This window comes from Callithrix jacchus, chromosome 8 (genome assembly GCF_049354715.1).
Source record: "Callithrix jacchus isolate 240 chromosome 8, calJac240_pri, whole genome shotgun sequence".
NCBI classification, from domain to species: Eukaryota; Metazoa; Chordata; class Mammalia; order Primates; family Cebidae; genus Callithrix; species Callithrix jacchus.
In genome coordinates this window covers 16,349,991-16,367,643 of record NC_133509.1, presented here as the reverse complement: position 1 = coordinate 16,367,643, position 17,653 = coordinate 16,349,991, and the positions used below count along the sequence as shown (strand labels likewise).

Genomic DNA, 17,653 nt, shown 5'->3' with positions numbered 1-17,653 from the left:
TGCTCATGGTTAGGAATAATGAATATCGTGAAAATGGTCGTACTGCCCAAGGTGATTTATAGATTCAGTGCTATCCCCATCAAGCTACCTACGACCCTCTTCACAGAACTGGAAAAAACCACCTTAAACTTCATACAGAACCAAAAGAGAGCCCGCATAGCCAAGACCATTCTAAGCAAACAGAACAAAGCTGGAGGCATCACACTATCGGACTTCAAACTATACTACAAGGCTACAGTAATCAAAACAGCATAGTACTGGTACCAAAACAGGGATATAGACCAATGGAATGGAACAGAGGCCTCAGAGGCAATGCCACACATCTACAGCCATCTTATCTTTGACAAACCTGACAAAAACAAGCAATGGGGAAAGGATTCCCTGTTTAATAATACACTGGATCAGTTGAGGGGGCTAAGGGAGGGACAGCAGTGGGTAGGGAGGTTGGGGAGGGATAACATGGGGAGAAATGCCAGATATAGGTGACGGGGGGATGGAGGCAGCAAACCACATTGCCATGTAGGTACCTATGCAACAATCCTGCATGTTCTTCACAGGTACCCCAGAACCTAAAGTGCAATAAAATATATATATTAAAAAAAAGAATAAGTGTGCTAATAACTCTTTGTTAAGCACTATCCTATGTAGCTATTAGACATGTCATGCTTACAAGCACATTATACTTTCTATGTCCTTGTACTTTAACCAAGATGTCTATGCTGGACATGCTCACAGGCATGTCCCAGCCCTCCATTGCTTTTTACCTGTTTAGAAAAGTTTTAAATTGTTAGCCAATCTGGTTTTAGTTTAGATTGTGAGGTCTGGCTTCAGCCAATGGAAATCAGACACAGCAGTAAGGATGACCCCAAATGCGCAGCAGATAAATTCACGTCTTTTCCTTTGTTCATTGTACCCTCCTGGCAAGATGGCTAGCGAGGGTACCCTTTCTGCAGTCCAGGAAGTAGAAATTGTGTTGCTGAAAGATCTTTTGTCTCAGTATTAATTTTTCCTTGCGGCACTGAGCATCTATTTCCAACACTTGGAAACATGAAGACATGCTAATGCTTTGGGGAGAGGGACGTGTTGCGGGGATTCGCTGGAATTATTAGAGCAAACTTTTCTTTTCTCTTGTTATTTACACAAAGACCCAGATCCTCCTCCCTGAAGAAAGTGAATTCATTTCCTCAATAATTGTCAACAATTGATCTGCAGGGGACACATCAGAGCAGAAGGGGAGGGGAGAAAGGGCAGAGAGCGCAGTCGCAGTCGTGTTAAGGTCCATCATAAACAGTCTGTGGGGAAGGGACCTCTGGGCAAGGAGTCCTAAGACCTGGTTCAAGTCTGACCTGAACTGTCCCCTGGGAAGCCCAAGGGGTTCTGCACAAGCTGCACGCCCTTCTGTTTCCTCATCCCAGGCCGAGAAAATGGAGACGACAACTCCTGCTCTGCTCCTCCAGAGCGTCCCCTAAGATCACATTTAGAAGAGTGCGCAGCACCAACAGGAGCCCAGACAGCGATGCTGAAGGCACAGCCCAGCACAGCCCAGGTGCAGCTCAGGCACAGCCCAGCACAGCCCAGGTGCAGCTCAGGCACAGCCCAGGCATATAAAACCCTTCGGCTCCCCCAGAGCAAGAGTCGTCTAACCCCCCAGAGACCCGGCGCAGCCTCTGTTCATACCTGCAGGACACTGGAACAAAGCCGTCTTTCATAGAACCAGACCCACCTTATCAGGAGAGCTGTTTTCCCTTTGAAAGTCAAATCTGAGGCCGTGGGACAATGCGGGGTGTTCCAGCACAGCAGGCCTGGCGGAGGCCCAGCCAGAGGCAGGGCTCCCTCTCTTCCCCAGCGCGCGGCCCACCCAGCCTCCAAGAGCATGGCTGGGATTCACCTCCTCAGCCTCCTCTGTTCTTTTCAGGCCCTTAAGGTAATCCTGAGAGTGTGAAGCAAAGACTTTATTATCGGTGGGAGGGGATGGTCCAGATACCTAAAGGCAAAAATGCTGCATCCAGAAGGGAAGCCAGGTAGGAATCCAAGGCCCAGAGATGTCAGGGGTCTGCTCAGCACCACACAGCGAGCTGATCGCAGGGTAAGTCCAGAGGCCATGGTCTTGTTAAGCTACACCCAGAAGTAACATTCCAACAGCTGGGCGTCTGGGACTGCCTCTTCACAAAGGTGAAGATTAAACCAAACCAGATCAGGAGCGGGAGGAGGGAGGAGGGCGACCGGGCCAATCACTTTCCCTTCCTGCTCGGTTAAGCCTGTGCTGAAACCAAAGTTTTCATCCTCCTTCACACAGTTTCCTTTTTTTTCCACTTATAATTTGAAAAAAAAAAAAAAAATGATTAGTCAGCTTCTAGAGAGGATGTGTACCAAAAACATCCAAGAAATGAACTATTGACATCCCGCATTTCAGAAACCGAAGTACTCCCCGCTCCCTATCACCCCCTTTCAGCAAGCCAGGTTCCAGGCAGGAGGAACCTGCCTGATCTGGGAGAAAGGTTGTTCCCTGCCTTGGGGGTGCTTGGGGAGATGGCTATGAAGGAACTTCAGTCCCTCACAGAAATGCAAGGTCCTGCCTGGCACGGTGGCTCACACCTGTAATCCTAGCACTTTGGGAGGCTAAGGCAGGTAGATCATGAGGTCAGAGGTTCGAGACCAGCCTGGCCAACATGGTGAAACCCCATCTCTACTAAAACATACAAAATTAGCCAGGCATGGTGGCGCATGCCTGTAATCCCAGCTACTCAGGAGGCTGAGGCAGGAGAACTGCTTGAACCTGGGAGGCAGAGGTTGTGGTGAGCTGAGATTGTGCCACTGTACCCCAGCCTGGGCAATAAGAGCAAAAGTCAGTCTCAAAAAAATAAAGAAAGAAAGGCAAGGTCCCTGGGTCCACCTGCTCCCCACGCCCTGCCCATCCAGCTTGCAGCCCCCCAGGACTCCCTAGCTGGCAGAGAAGAGGTGAAATTCACAGACCCCCACCCTCACTGTTGGCAGGAATTCCATTGCCTCCTGTCCCTTTCCTTCTTAGGCAGCTCACCTGCTCACCTATCACACCCCCACCAAGCCCAGGGTGACACATCCCCATCCACTGGCCACCTTGAAGGGCTGCTGCTCAACCTTCCCTCGGGGACACCTGGCTCTGTAAGGGCCGGAAATGGGGCCTCCTTGGTGGGCTTCCTTTTCTCTTCCTTCCCCTTTGCTACCTTTTCCAGATGTACTTTCTGCTTGAGCTCTTCCGCTTTCGAGAAATCTTCTCTGCCAACCACAGACCATCTGGGTTCCCTTTATTTATTTATGTATTTATTTAGTGGTTGTTGTTGCTGTTTTTGAGACAGAGTCTCACTCTGCTGCCCAGGCTGGAGGGCAGTGGTGCAATCACAGCTCGCTGCAGCCTCAACTCCCTGGGCTCAAGTAATCCTCCCACCTCAGCCCCGGAGTAGCTGGAACTACAGACACACACCACTATTCCCAGCTAATTAAAAAAAATTTTTTTTTGTAAAAATGGGGGTCTCACCATGTTGCCCAGGCTGGTCTCAAATGCCTGGGCTCAAGGGATCCTCCCTCCTTGGTCCCCCAAAGGGCTGGGATTACAGGCATGAGACGCTGTGCCTGGCTGAGTTCTCTTATTCTCTGCATTGACAACAGGGAGTCATGACAGTGTCTTTTGTGTATGTGTGTGTGTGACACAGAGTCTCACCCTATCACCCAGGCTGGAGTGCAGTGGCATGATCTTGGTTCACTGCAACCTCCATCTCCCAGGTTCAAGCAATTCTCCTGCCTCAGCCTCCTGAGTAGCTGGGATTACAGGTGTCACCACGCCTGGCTAATTTTTGTATTTTTAGTAGAGATAGGGTTTCACTGTGTTGGCCAAGCTGGTCTCGAACTCCTGACCACGTGATCTACCCCCATCTTGGCCTCCCAAAGTGCTAGGATTACAGGTGTGAGCCACGATATCCGGTCTCATGACAGTGTCTTTCCCGGGGAGGTAATACACGCACAACAAAGGTTTAAGATCCGTGGCACCAGGCCCAGTTCAGGGTTCATGAGAACCAGGCAAGCACTTGCTGAATGCGAGATGACTTCCCCCCAATTCCACTCTTAAATAACGGTTTAAGCAACAATAAAAGAGAAATCATGAGATAGCATGAGCCATCGCCAAACAGGTGCATGCATTTGTGAGCTTCCCATGGATTTATGGATTTATATAGCACATAGGACCATGACCCAGGCCAGCATTATTAGAATAGGCAAATCCCCACCCCACAAAAAGAGTCGGTGTGATTTGAGGCAGCGTGGAACAGGGCCTGAAGCTCCAGCACAGTAACGCCACCACCCATCATCCAACCATTATGGCTCAAGTCTTCGTGCTTTAAAGACTTTGATTTCGCCAGGCTCATATCTGTAATCCCAGCACTTTGGGAGGCTGAGATGGGTGAACCACAAGGTCAGGAGTTCGAGACCAGCCTGGCCACTGTGGTGAAACCTCATCTCTACTAAAAATACAAACATCAGCCAGTTGTGGTGGTACACACCTGTAGTCCCAGCTACTTGGGAGACTGAGGCAGGAGAATAGCTTGAACCCAGGAGTGGGAGGTTGCAGTGAGCCAAGATCATGCCTCTGAACTCCAGCCTGGGTGACAGAGTGAGACTCTGTCTCGAAAAAAAAAGAAAAAAAAAAGCCTTTTTGGTCTTCAAGTTTTCTTTCATCAAGTCAAAAATGCCCCTGAAAAGTCACAACCAGTTGTCAGGTATGGGTGGCTGATCCTGGGGGAGGGAGGCACTGGGCGGGAGAAGGGGGTTTTCGTGGGGAGGAAGCAGGCATCCAGGGGGCTGAGGCTCACTTCAGCTAGGAGGGAAGTTTCCCTGCTGCTGTAACAAACAGAAGAGAGAGAAGAGGATGCCTTGTGCCAGGGTTGATGGGCAAAGTCAGATGGTTGAGCTCAGCCAGGAGTGGGGTTTTGTTAATCTGGTAACCAAAAGGTAGCAGGGTAGGGGGTTTGTCAGGTTAGACTTAGTGCAGGGTTGGAGCGTACATCTAGGTCCTTCATCATAAGCAGCTTCAAGCCCCACCCTGAGCCCCCAGAGGGAGTTACCACAAAATCAAATCATTCTTGGAAAGAAACATCATGTTTGCAAAAAGCATCTGCAGGCTGCAGCCTACCTCTTGGACCCTATCGCCCCTGCCTCCTCTATACACCATCAGACTAACCTCCTCATTGTAGATTTTCCTCCAGCCTCCTTCAGGTCTGATTGCTGTCCTCCCTGACCTCCAAACACACACACACACACACACACACACACACACACACACACACTCCCCTGCGCCCCCCAGTCTGCTCTTGCCATTCCCACTACAAGGCATCTCCTCATTTTCATTCTTCGGGACCCATCTCCCCAGCCCACCTCCTCCAGGAAGTCTTCCCGGAGAACTTGCTTATTTAACCACTCATGCTGTGGTAGCTCTGGAGCCTCACTGGACCTGCAGTGTACTGACCCGTACATTCTATTCCTGTTTGAGAGTCCTTTGTGGTCTCAAGTGTCCCTGCAGGATTGTAACTGATGGAAGCAACCGAGTAATAACAGAGAGAGGCAGTGCTGCTGAAGGAAGAAGGTACTACCTACATTTCCCAAGAGGATGGGGCACACCAAAGCTGGGGTGTGGCCGCAGGGGAATCACCAGGCTTTGGTCAGTGAGCAGGAGGCCTCAGTCAGACCCTTCGTTGGGTTTCAATGGGAATAGCACAGCAGGGCAGGTTGAGCAGGTTAGGAATGGCTAGTTTAAATAACCCTTATGGGCACTGGGGCCTAGAGGCTGTCCCAAGTTGTTTGGTACCTGGAACCGGGCAACTAAGGGCAGGGAAAGATTGACAGGGTGCGTCCGACTTAGATAAGGAAGTGATTCAGAGCATGGATTTTAAATTGCAGGGGAGACAGAAACTACTTGGGCTGATTGTTTGGCCCTGTGACTAGCGAATGACACACAGACAAACACAAAATCTAAGCAGACCCGAGGCAGGAGAATTGCCTGAACCCAGGAGGCAGAGGTTGCGGTGAGCCGAGACCATTGCACTCCAGCCTGGGTAACAAGAGCGAAACTCCGTCTCAAAAAAAAAAAAAAAGAAAACACAGCCCCTTCCGTAGATGAACTCACGATCTCCTTCACTCTTTCAACGTGTAGCCGCCCAACTCCTGGCACACAGCTCCCTCTTCCCTCCCTTCTACCTGTCGTGACAGTGAGGTGGCTCCCTTCCTGCTTAAGAACAAGCCCTGGTCCATTCTGGAACTCACCTCAATGCTTCCTCAGGGACCTCCATATCTGAGATCCCCTTTCTCTAATGAATCTCTTCCATCCACATCCATAATTCTTAAAAAAAACAGCAGTAACAGCAAAAAAAAAAAAAAAAAAAAAAGGAAAAAAGAAATTGACCAAATGGGGAAGGAAAAACATACAAAGTATATTCCAGACAAAAGACTAGTTTCCCCAGGACATCAAGACTCCCTCTGATTCCTCTAATCAGAAAAAGATCAACAACTTAGAAGAAAATGGATAAAACACACGAATAGACCGTTCGCAGGAAAGGAAACTCAAATGACTTTTCTATCTGTGATAATGTATTCTACCTTATTCAAAAATGCAGGTTAAAACTATATCAAGAATCTTCTCCTGTCTTCCAGACTGGCAGATACTGGTGCGTCTGGTAGCACTCTCTATTGGAGGCTGTGGAAATGAGCATCTTATCTGCTGCTGGTAGGCGGGTACATCTTCCGGACTCCATGGAGAGCACATTGCTGGTATCTTTTCAAATACAAACACTCATAACCCTGACCCACCAATTCCACGTCTAGGACTTTATCCTACCTGTAGCCACCTAGATTTGCAAAATGACTGAGGTACAAGGGGATTCTGTGGGAGATCATTTGTGGTGGCAAAACGCTCAAAATCCCCCTCCCAAAAATCAAATTAGTTAAATAAGTTCTGTGACATCCATATACAGTCATAAAGCGTTTTTTTTTTTTTTCCCTCCCAGGTTCAAGCAATTCTTCTGCCTCAGCTTCCCAAGTAGCTGGGTTTACAGGCACCTACCATGATGCCTGGCTGATTTGTATTTTTGTAGAGACAGGGTTTCACCATGTTGGCCAGGCTGGTCTTGAACTCCTGACCTCAGGTGATCGGCTGCCTCAGCTTCACAAAGTGCTGGGATTCCAGATGTGAACCACCTCACCTGGCCAAGAAGCAGCTTTCTATGTACTGATACAACAAAACCTTACAGTAGATAGCTAGGTGGAAAATTAAGACTCAGGGGCAGAGTGCATGCATGCACCACCACCTGGGGGAAAGAATCTATATGTGCCTTTCCTAACACATGCATGGGACTGCTAACATTGCCTCCAAGGTGGAGATGGAGGGTGAAAACTCTTCCTAGTGAGATCCTTAACCCACTTCTCTTTCTGGCTTTTTCACTCTCTCCTCACTTCTACTGACACATTTTTGGAAAAACTGTCTGCCAGCTGCCTCTCTTCCCACCTGCTGCCCATTCCTCAACCATCTCAGTCTGGTTTCTCCCCGTAGCACTTCTCAATGCCCAGCCACTTCTCATTCCTCACCTCACTCGCTCGTGCTCCGCAGGCTTCACAGTGGGCCGTGCCCTGCGTCTGGAGCCCTCTTCCACGGGCCTCCACAGCCCCATTCTCCCTGGGGTTCTCCACTCTCTCTCTCGGAACGTGTTCCCCATCTCTAAATGTTGGAGCTCCTGCCGCTCCCTGCCAGGCCCTGCTCTCCACGCTCCCCTTCTCAGCCCACAGGCTCTCCTGGGGCTGTCCCATCCATGCAGGGCTTCTCTCATCACCTGTACGCATATAGCTTCCAACTGTGTATCTCCAACCAGACCTCTCTTCCGAGCTCAGGACTCCACCTGCTGTCTCCCAAGTATCTCCAACCCAACATGCCCCAAATGTAATTCACCAGCTTCTAGTCGGTTTCATTCTCTGCACCTGGGGGATTTCTTTAGCACTGTCATGTCCAAACCCTTTCAGTCATCAGAACCTAGAGTGTTCCCTCTTGAAAATCCCTAGAATCTGACCCTTCTCTCCCCGCTTCACCGCTGCTCGCCTAATCAAAGCCTTCCCCACTCATTCAGTGAGGAAGCTACACCAGGTTCCTCACTGCTGCCTCGGTGCTCTCTCCCACCTCAGGGCCTCTGCACTTGCTGGAACCTGTGCCTTGATTACTCTCCTCCACTCTCCACCCCTGCTGTACCCTCATTGATTCCTATCTATCTTCTGGAACTCAGATTAACATTAACTACCTCAAAGAAACCTTTTTTGACGCCTAGACCGATGGATCTCACCCGGGGTGGTTTTGCCCCCCATTAGACATTTGGCAATGTTTGGAGACATTTTTGGTTGTCACAAGCAGGGGGTGGGTGTGGTGGCTACTGGCATCTGTTGCATCGCAGCCATGGACGCTGCTAAACATCCTCCAGTGTACAGGACAGTCCCACATGACAGAGAATTATCTGGCCCAAAATGTCAGCAGGGCCAAGGTGAGAAATCCTGCCCTAGCCTGTCATGTCCCCACAACACATTTCCATAACACACTCCATTTCTCCTGCACACCTGCTATCACCATTCAGTCTTTAGCTGTGCAAAGGTATTGGCCAGGTTCCACTCTCTGAGCTTGATGGGATGAATAAATTAATGAATGTCACTGAGTCATGTTGACCTCTGGATCTCCACCCACAGCGTCCAACCCAAGCATACATCCTCAAGCTTGTCCGAGAGAATGTGTGTATTGATATGAAATGCCCGGGGCAGGGATTCAGCCACACTGAGCAGAGGCCACCCCATGTCCTATCCGCTAACTCTGCAGGGCCCTTCAGGTGACCTGATGGCAGTCCTTGCCTTGGCCCTTGACCGGCTTCTCACCCCGTACTCAGCACCTAGCTCTGCACTACCTTTGCACACTTGTCAATCCCTCACCTCTCAGTTCATCTCCCTGTGGTTCTGTGGGCCCTTTAAAGCCCCCAGGCCTAAATCCATCTACTCATCTTGTCACACCAGCTGCTCCTCCAGTGAGCTTACCCAGGTGGCTGTGCTACCGTCAACCCAGCCACAAACCAGAATTCTGGGCACCCTTGTGCAGCAAAGCACCCCTCATACCTGCTCCCTCCACCTCCCCACCGAAAGCCGCAGGGACCCCCAGCTTTTTCCTACTCGCTCTTCTTGCCTCAGGCCTCTTTCTCTCTCAGTCCACCTGGGACATTCCTCCCAACTGTCCTTCTAAGATGACCATCGGCCTGTCTCACTTTCTGATGAAAACTCCCTGGACATTTCTCACTGTCCACAGGGCAGAGCCCAAGTTCTCCAGCCTCACATGGGGGTGGATGAAGGGTGCAAGACCTTCCATACTTTCCCCAGCCCCTTCCACCCTCCATGGCCTCATCTCCTGCCCCAAGCACCAACACCTCGGTGCCCCTTTCATCAGGCAGCTTGGGCTTTTCCCTTCCCTCCTCTCCCCTCCCTTTCCCTCTGAGGTGCCCAGAGATCCCTCACTCATCCTTAAAACCTAGTTCAAACACCGCTTTCTCAATACTGCGGCAGTTCTCCAAAACTTCAACGTAGAATCACCATATGATCCAGATACTCCACTCGTGGGCATGCATCCAAAGGACGTGAGCGCAGGGATGCAAACAGATATTTGCATGTTCACAGCAGACAAGAGGTAAAGCAACCAAAGTGTCAGTAACAAATGATAAACAAAATGTGGTATATTCCGGGAGGCGAAGGGTGCAACCAGCCAAGATCGCAGCACTGCACTCCAGCCCGGGTGACAGAGCAAGACTCCCTCTCTCAAAAAGAAAAAAGAAAAAGTTGTGTATGTATAATGGAATATTATGCAGCCTTAAAAAGGAAGGAAATTCTGTCACATGCCACAACATGGATGGACCTTGAATACACTGTGCTAAGTGAAATTAGCCAGTCACGAGAAGACAAGTACAACATGATGCCACTTGCAGGAGGTATCTACAGTGGTCGAGTTCGTAAAAAGACAGAAAGGAGAATGGTGGTTACCAGGGTTGGGGTGAGGGGAAATGGGAAATTAGCGTTTATTGGGTACAGAGTTTCAATTGGGAGATGACAAAAAGGTGTGGAGATGGGTGGGGGTGACGGCTGCGTACCAACGGGAAAGCACTTAATGACGGTGGGTTTCGAGCTTTAAAGATGATTAAATGGTTAATCTTATGTTTTGTATGTTTTACCATAATAACAAAAAGGCAATAACAAAATAGCAAAACAAAAAATCCACGTCTTCCTCTCAGGAAGCTCCCTGAACATTTCCACCACCTCCCCAAACATGTGTGTTGCCCCTGCCGCCCACCCCCAATTCCCCACGACACAGCTGGGTGCAGCTGCCCACACCCTGCTCCATGCATTCCATGCACATTCCCAGTACCCTGCAGGGACGGCCTCATGTCTGCCCTCCCAGATGGAGGGGTTCTGCAGGCAGGCACTCTGTCTCATTCCCCTCTCCTGCCCCACAACCAGCCCCCGTCCAGAGCAGAGCTTCTTCAATGAAGGAGTAAATCTCCCAAAGCCACAGTTCTGGGTTAGGACCATCCCAAACCTCACAGCCTGTTGTCTCCAGAACAGTGATTTACTTCTACTGTTCATCAACAAACCCCTCCCCCTGCCAAAGACCTTCCATCCGTCCATTAAGCAACAAGGTCAGAAGGGGGAATTCTGTAGGCGAAGTTAATAAACAGCTAACTTGGGAGAAATAAACAAAATAAAAACCCGGGGTAGGCCGGCACAGACATGACCTTGCATCTAATGACAGCACGCTCCACCCTCTCTCCCTCCTCTGCTTGGTGGGTGGGCTGATTCACTTCCTGTGTCCCCTCCCAGGGCAGCGTGAGAGGGGAAAGTTGGGGGGCTGAGTCCTAGGGCATGGATAGATGATTAGTCACCACGCTGCCCTGCACTGGAAGGCCACTGACCTTAGTGTGTGGGCCCAGACCACAGATCTCTCTCCCCATCACTCCGAGCCCCGGCCCCCACCCCAATTTATATAACCCAAGGTCTGGAAAGCGAAGGGAACTGGCTTTGGCTGTCAACATGAGGTCCAGGGGGCCCCTCCACCTGTAAGTCCCTGCATGGCCCACCTATTGACTCTTCATTCACACAGTCCACGTTCATGGAACACGCTGGGAAGAGAAAACAGTCTCCCCCGTCCTGAGGATGATCATTGGGAGGGTCTTCTGAGATCATTTAACCTAGGGGTCTAAACCAGAGATGGGGCGTCCTCAAGAGGACATTTGGCAATGTCTGGAGACAGTTTTGTTTGGCAGGAAGGGAAGGGGACGTGCTGCTGTGCTGTCTGGTAGGTAGAAGCCAGGGCTGCTGCTCACCTCCCACAATGCACAGCACCCTCCCCTCCAATGCACCCCACAAAGAATTATCCAGTCCCAAAAGGCAATAGTGCTGAGGTTAAGCTGTACAGAAGAGGAAACTGAGGCATATGGAGAAAGGATCAAAGTCACACTGTGCATTAGATAGTGTCAGAATTAGAATCCAGGGCTCTCTACCAACCACACTAGCCTTCAGCTCCCAGGAGTGCAGTGACCAACTCCAAGACCAGTGGAAAGCTAGTGGAGTGGCTGAATTTGGGACTCTGGGGTCCAGAAGCCGTCATCGCTGGGCTTTGTGTCTCTGGCAGGCTCCAAATGAATCCCACCAAAGTGAGCTGATCATCTTGGCCTCAGGGCTCCCAAATAATCAGAAGAAGACTGTCTTAAGGGGCTACAGTGTGTCCAGGCAGAATGACCCTCCCTGTCTGAGGCTTGGGCAAAACTTACCCCTTAAGTCCATAGCATGCTGGAGGTGGTCCTGGCTGAGGTCAACATCAGAAGAGAGGGTGACTGTGTAAGGCAGAACCTGGGTTGGAGGACAGGACATGGGTAAGAATTAAACCTTGGATCACTGCTTTGTGGCACTTTCTTTTTTGCTAGATGCCAACAATGATGGTTGATCTCTTGAACCTGCTGGACCCTCACTGCCATCCTGCTTAATTTCAAACTGACATCCCTTACCCTTTTCGCCAAGGAGCCCACACCGTGTCTCCAGCTGTGAGCCAGAAGCCAGGGCACCAGAGCTGACGGTGCAATCCCATTATTTCTGAACAACTGACTCACATCATGTTGCAACAGGCGTACTTTTCCATCCACTGTGGCTGAAAGTCAGCAAACTTGTAGTAACCGTGGTAATAAAAAGAAGGCCAGGGCAGCAGTGCATGAAGCTCCGTCTTAGGTCAGGTCGTCACCCTCTTCAGGAGCAAGGAGCCCACAGACAGTGGTTGGGGACAAGGATGGTGGGGTAGGGGGGGGCCTACAATGGCCTCAGTCACAGAAGGCACCATTACAGACCCGTTTCTTCTGGCAAAGCATTATCGCTGCTCCCTCACCTGCCTGCCCCCTTCCTTCTTAATGTTTCCAAAAAGCTGGAAAGCTCCTACATATCCTTCAGTGCTTAATTTCTGGAGTCCCTCCCCCAACTCCAAGGTTCCGGTGCATTCCAACCCTGAATTTGGCAGACCACAGTAACGATGGAAAAAGATGTTTGGGGTCAATAGCAGGGCTTGGGGGGAAAAGCCAAAGCTCCCCATGGATGAAACGTAGAGGCCTGTACAAGATCTGTTCCTCTGTGGGGTGGTGTGGGCGGGGCGCCATGCTGAGCACCGAGGCCTCTAGCTTCTCTCACCAGAGAAGCCTCAGAAGCCCAGGCTTCCCTGGGCCTCTGGCTGCACTTCTCAGACTGGTTGTTTATCCCTAGTCCAAGTCCATGGGAACTCCACCCCTTCTCCCAGGGCTGCCTGGAGCCTGGCTTTGGACTTCCTTAGTTCTCCGGTGCACTGAGGAATTTATTTATTTATTGGATGTGCTTTTTTTTTTTTTTTTTTTTTAATTGCACTGGGGAATTTTTAAAGGTTACTCGCAGAGGGCACTAGTTTCACCAAGGGAGAACTCACTAGCAGAGGAACTGGCTGCCTTGGGAGAGCGGCCCTAGGAGGTTTCCTTTGAGGATGGAGGTCTGATGGGGATGATTCCTCCCTGGAACTCTCCAATCACCTTACACGGCAGCTGTCCGTTCAGTCTGGGAGGGGCCCCTCTGGGAAACTCCAGAGGCAGCTGGCCTGAAGTTTCTTGCCAAGGGCCTCTTAAGCACCCCTAGCATCCAAGGTAGTTCAAAGTGGGGGACAGAGACCCAACTTTAAATTAACTTGAGTCTATTTAGGAAAAGCTCCAGCTCTGCCTCCAAGAGTCACTCCTCACCTCTGGGTCTCGGTCTCCCCATCTGTAAACTGAGAACGGGTGCGTTGGATGTGTTCATCTACTCAGCACTTGTGAGCACCTACTACATTCTGACCCCTAGGGATAGACCAGGGAATGAGAGAGGCAGAAAGCCTTGCCCTCACAGAGCTGATATTCTAACAGGGAAGACAGATGGCAAAGAAGATTAAAGAGGGAAATCTATAGACTGTCAGAAGGGGATATGAGCTATGGAAAATGAAGGAGAGAAGAAGCAGGAGGACACAGGTGCTAAGGCTTAGTTCAGCTTAGAGACTCTGGGTTTAAATCCCTTACTCTGCCAGATCCTTGGTAGGAGCCAAGAATGGTGGCGGGAAACTGGGCAGGGCCATGTGTGAGTACAGGGACAGCTCTCGGGGATGGTGGGGGTGGTAGGTTTGTGCACGGGCTTGAGCCCCAGTCAGTCTCTCAATGGCTTCCCCCAGGGAACAGAACTGACCAATCGTGGCATGCTGGCCTGTCCTCGGGTCAAAGGCAGACACCTGGGTCTGCTGAGGAGTCCAGGGATCACACAGGGTTCTGGGGGCAGGGCCTCAAAAGTCCTGACTGAGGGGAGGATTTCTTCAAAGCAGGGTGGGCGGCATCCTCAGGGCACTGCCAAGGACTCTTCTACATCCTTCAGTCTGCCCTGGTCTTCGATGAACAAGACACTGGCCACCTCCACCTACAGGGGCTCTCAGAACCTTCCTTCCCTCCAACTGACCCTCCCCTCACGTGAGGAGGGAGGGAGAGGGATTTCAAAGTCCCCATTTCTGGCTGGGCACAGTGGATCACACCTGTTATCCCAGCACTTTGGGAGCTAGAGGCAGGCAGATCGCTTGAATTCAGGAGCTCGAGACCAGCCTGGACAACACAGTGAGACCTCACCTCTACAAAAAATACAAAAATTAGCCAGGCCCGATGGTGTGTGCTACAGTACTAGCTGCTGAGGAGGCTGGGGTAAGGAGGGTAGCTTGAGCCCAGGAGACGGAGGTTGCAGTGAGCAGAGATCGTGCTACTACACTCCAGCCCGGGTGACAGAACAAGACCCTGTCTCAAAATTGTGTGTGTGTGTGTGTGTGTGTGTGTGTGTGTGTATACACATGTCTATGTGCAAGGATGCTGGGCTAAAAAAACAAAAGACTCCCCCGATTTCTTATGAATTCACAATTTCTCTTCCTGTAGGGATTATTTTCGAAAATATGTCTCGCAAACCTTCTGTGTGCTCAGGATGAGTGAGGGATGCCAAGATGCTGTGAACAAACTCAGAGCCAACTGCAGAGGCTAGGCGGACACACGTGAGAACGCAAGTCCGCTCTTACAGTCTGTTTCGCAGCCTACAGAGCGCTTTGGAACCGCTTACTTATCTCCTAAAACCACGCAGGGTCTGCTGTTCTCGTTTTGCAGATGAGGAAATTGAGGCCCAGAAAAGCACCTTCTCTTCCCCCAATTCATAGCTGCCCCAATGGAGTGGTAAAGAGAGAGAGAAGGCAATGCAGATTAGAATTTCCAAATAATTCCAATTCTTACCCCTGAAGGGATAGGTAAGAATTCTATGTCAAGAGACAAAGTTGCTCTGCCTCCAGTCTAGGGTAAGGCTAAGCTGGGCACGGAACCCACCGGCCCCTGCCTCTCCTTGGCAGGACAAGATGTGGGTTGAGGATAAATCCAAAGTACCCTGTCTCTCTGGAAAAGCACATGGGGGCTGGACACGGTGGCTTATTCCTGTAACCCCAGTACTTTGGGAGGCCAACGCAGGTGGATCACCTGAGGTCAGGAGTTTGAGACCCACCTGGCCAACATGGTGAAACCCTGTCTCTACTAAAAATACAAAAATTAGCCGAGCATGGTGTTGGGCACCTGTAATCCCAGCTACTTGGGAGGCTGAGGCAGGAGAATTGCTTGAACCTGGGAAGTGGAAGTTGCAGTGTGCTGAGCTGAGATTGTGCCCCTGCACTCCATCCTGGGTGATAGAGCGAGACTCAGTCTCAAAAAAGAAAGAAAAAAGCACATAGGATTAAGGATGTGCTTTTGGTGTAAGGAGAAAAAGTTACTCCACGTGGGTAAGGGTGCCTAGGGATCACAGTGGCGGGGCTGAACACCTTTCTGATCCAACTTTTCAGAGTGCCCTTTCTGTTTGCCAAGGGCAGAGATAAGGCAGCTGGAAAAGAAGCTTTGCTGTTGCAGGCGAATTCACTCCATTCTCGAAGAGCACCTTCCCTGTGCCAGGTACTATGGCTATGGCAGGAAACAAAGCAGGTCCCTGCCCTCCTGCAGTTCTGGGAGCTTAGCAAGGCACTGACTGGCTCTTGGAGGACATTCCTGACTGGAGTTTGTGTCTGCCTGGAGGTGCCCTGTCCCGTGAACCCCTTTCACAGGAAGAACCTAGGAGAGTGGGGAGTATGGGGGAAGAAATAAACCCCTGCTGAGTCAAGGGCACTGCAAGAATGCAGAAGCAACCATCCTGCTCTGGAAGGCTGCCGTGGGGCATCCTCCACTCAGTGCTGGAGAAAAGTCCATCAGTTTCTCCAGCAAATGGCTGCGCCTCGCTGGGCCTCCTTGTCTTCTCATCCGCCCATGTGCTGATATCTGCTTGCCATTTGTTTGTTAGGTTCAAATGACATCAGGGGTGTGTCCCTGCTGGCTGCCAGCTCTTCTCAGATCCCCTGACCAATCCCCATCTCTTCTCTCTGGCTCTGCGTGGGAAGGGGCAGTTGTCACCCCCCCGACCCCCACTAAGCTGAGCCCTCCTCCCATCCTAAGCGGGAGGAAGCCGGTTCTGCTCCTGGATGAGAGTTACCGGGCTCCTGAGCTCTGGCTCTGCTGGGCTGGGGTTCACCCCCTCTCCTGGGCTCCTCCGACGGGGACTGGAAGTGCTGGGGGAGCCAAGAGATGCTCAGCTGAGAGCTGTGGCCAGCGGGGAGGCCAGTGACAGAGCATAGGGAACTCCCTGGAGCTGGGCACCCAATTCGGCAGGGCTGGGACCGACCCCCGAGGGTAGAGGGCCGCCCCTCACCCACACTGTCCCGCTCAGCCCCGGCTCACATCTGGGCTCAGGAAGCGGGAAGCCCAGATGTAAAGAAGTCGCCAACTGTGCAGCCCCAATCCCAGGCTTTTATTAAAGTGGGGGGTGGCGGGAGCGGGGCGGTGGAGGAAAGGTGAGCCGCGCAAACGCCCTGGAGAGTGAGAGAAAAGGTGCTGCCAGGCAAGACACCCCCCCACCCGGGCACCCCATGGCAGCAGAGAGCCTTGTGCAAGGCGGCGGCCGCCCCACCTTCACACCGGCCCCTGCGTGAGACGAAAGTGGCCGCGCCGCCCGCTGCCCAGTCAGGGCCGCCCGGGCTCAAACTTTCCGAGACTCGCGCTCGGAGTGGCCACCCGGGCTCCACCGCGCAGGGCCGCGGCGGGCGGGTGTGCGTGGACCCGGAGGCGGGGAGGCCGGGCGCGGCGGGGAGTCCCGCCAGGGGTTACCTGGGTTCTGAGGGTCTCGGCGTCCGGGGACAGGGCGCGGGGACCGCACAGGCGGGACGGAGAATGGATGTTCCTCCTGGGCCGCGGCGACCCCAGACTCGCCGGCGCTGCACCTGGTCCTGCGGGTCGCCGCGCCTACCCACGCCCGTCCCAGCCCGTCCCCTCCCGCGCGGGGCGGGGCGGCCCCAGGGGAGGAGCCGAGGGCTGTGGGCACCACTCCCTGAGCCAGGCCTGCGCCTCATCACGTGCCACCGACCCTGTGTCTTTGACCTCCAAAGGCTCGCCACCCCACTACCCCCCACTCCACAGCCTGAGGTGCCACCAAAGTCATAAGCCAGGGAATCAGGGGGCGTGCTAGGCCTCTCACACCCCATTCTTTTAGGGCACATGTACCCCAGTCCACCTCCACCCCAGGAGCCGAGGGACGGCAGGGAGGCTTCAGAGCTTCCTTGAGGCAAGGAGAGCTACAGAGCTTGCCCGTCGAAAACTGCTTGGGGTGGAGTGCAGGGACGGAGAGAAAAAACTGGGTGCCCGCAGCCCCACCGCAGGGTCCCCTTCCCTGGTGGGAGAGGTTTCCGGCCGCTCTGAACCCTTGAAGTGACTTCCACCCCTCCCTCTTGGAGTGCTGCAGGGAGGCGGAGGGGGGGAATCCTCTGCCAGCCCTCACCCTTTCCCCAGGTCTCCTGTCGAAGATTACAGGCTCCTAGACTGCAAGGTGCTGGGCCCAGACCTCTGCCACTCAGTGGACACAGCGATAAGAGATGAGCGACACAGAGGGCAAACACACATTTGACTTCGGGAACCGGCCTCTGTGGCTTCTTTCAGGTGCTGAAGGAACA

The 17,653-nt window shown here is 52.1% G+C and overlaps 1 protein-coding gene across 10 annotated transcripts in view; it reads right to left on the bottom strand.

Moving 5' to 3' along the window:
- The window catches only part of PAQR5 (progestin and adipoQ receptor family member 5), a 92,606-nt gene extending 75,692 nt beyond the window's left edge, over nucleotides 1–16,914 (bottom strand). For 7 of the 10 annotated variants that reach the window (XM_035259050.3, XM_078333507.1, XM_035259051.3 and 4 more), the window contains exons 1-2: nucleotides 16,815–16,914; nucleotides 11,856–11,934 (exon numbers count right to left, since the gene is read on the bottom strand). The gene's annotated coding sequence lies outside the window, so the exon portion shown is untranslated. Of the gene's footprint in view, nucleotides 1–11,162; nucleotides 11,282–11,855; nucleotides 11,935–16,814 lie in introns of all 10 variants that reach the window. The other 3 variants (XM_078333508.1, XM_035259049.3, XM_078333506.1) reach the window with 1 other exon arrangement.
- Nucleotides 16,915–17,653: the final 739 nt, after the last annotated feature.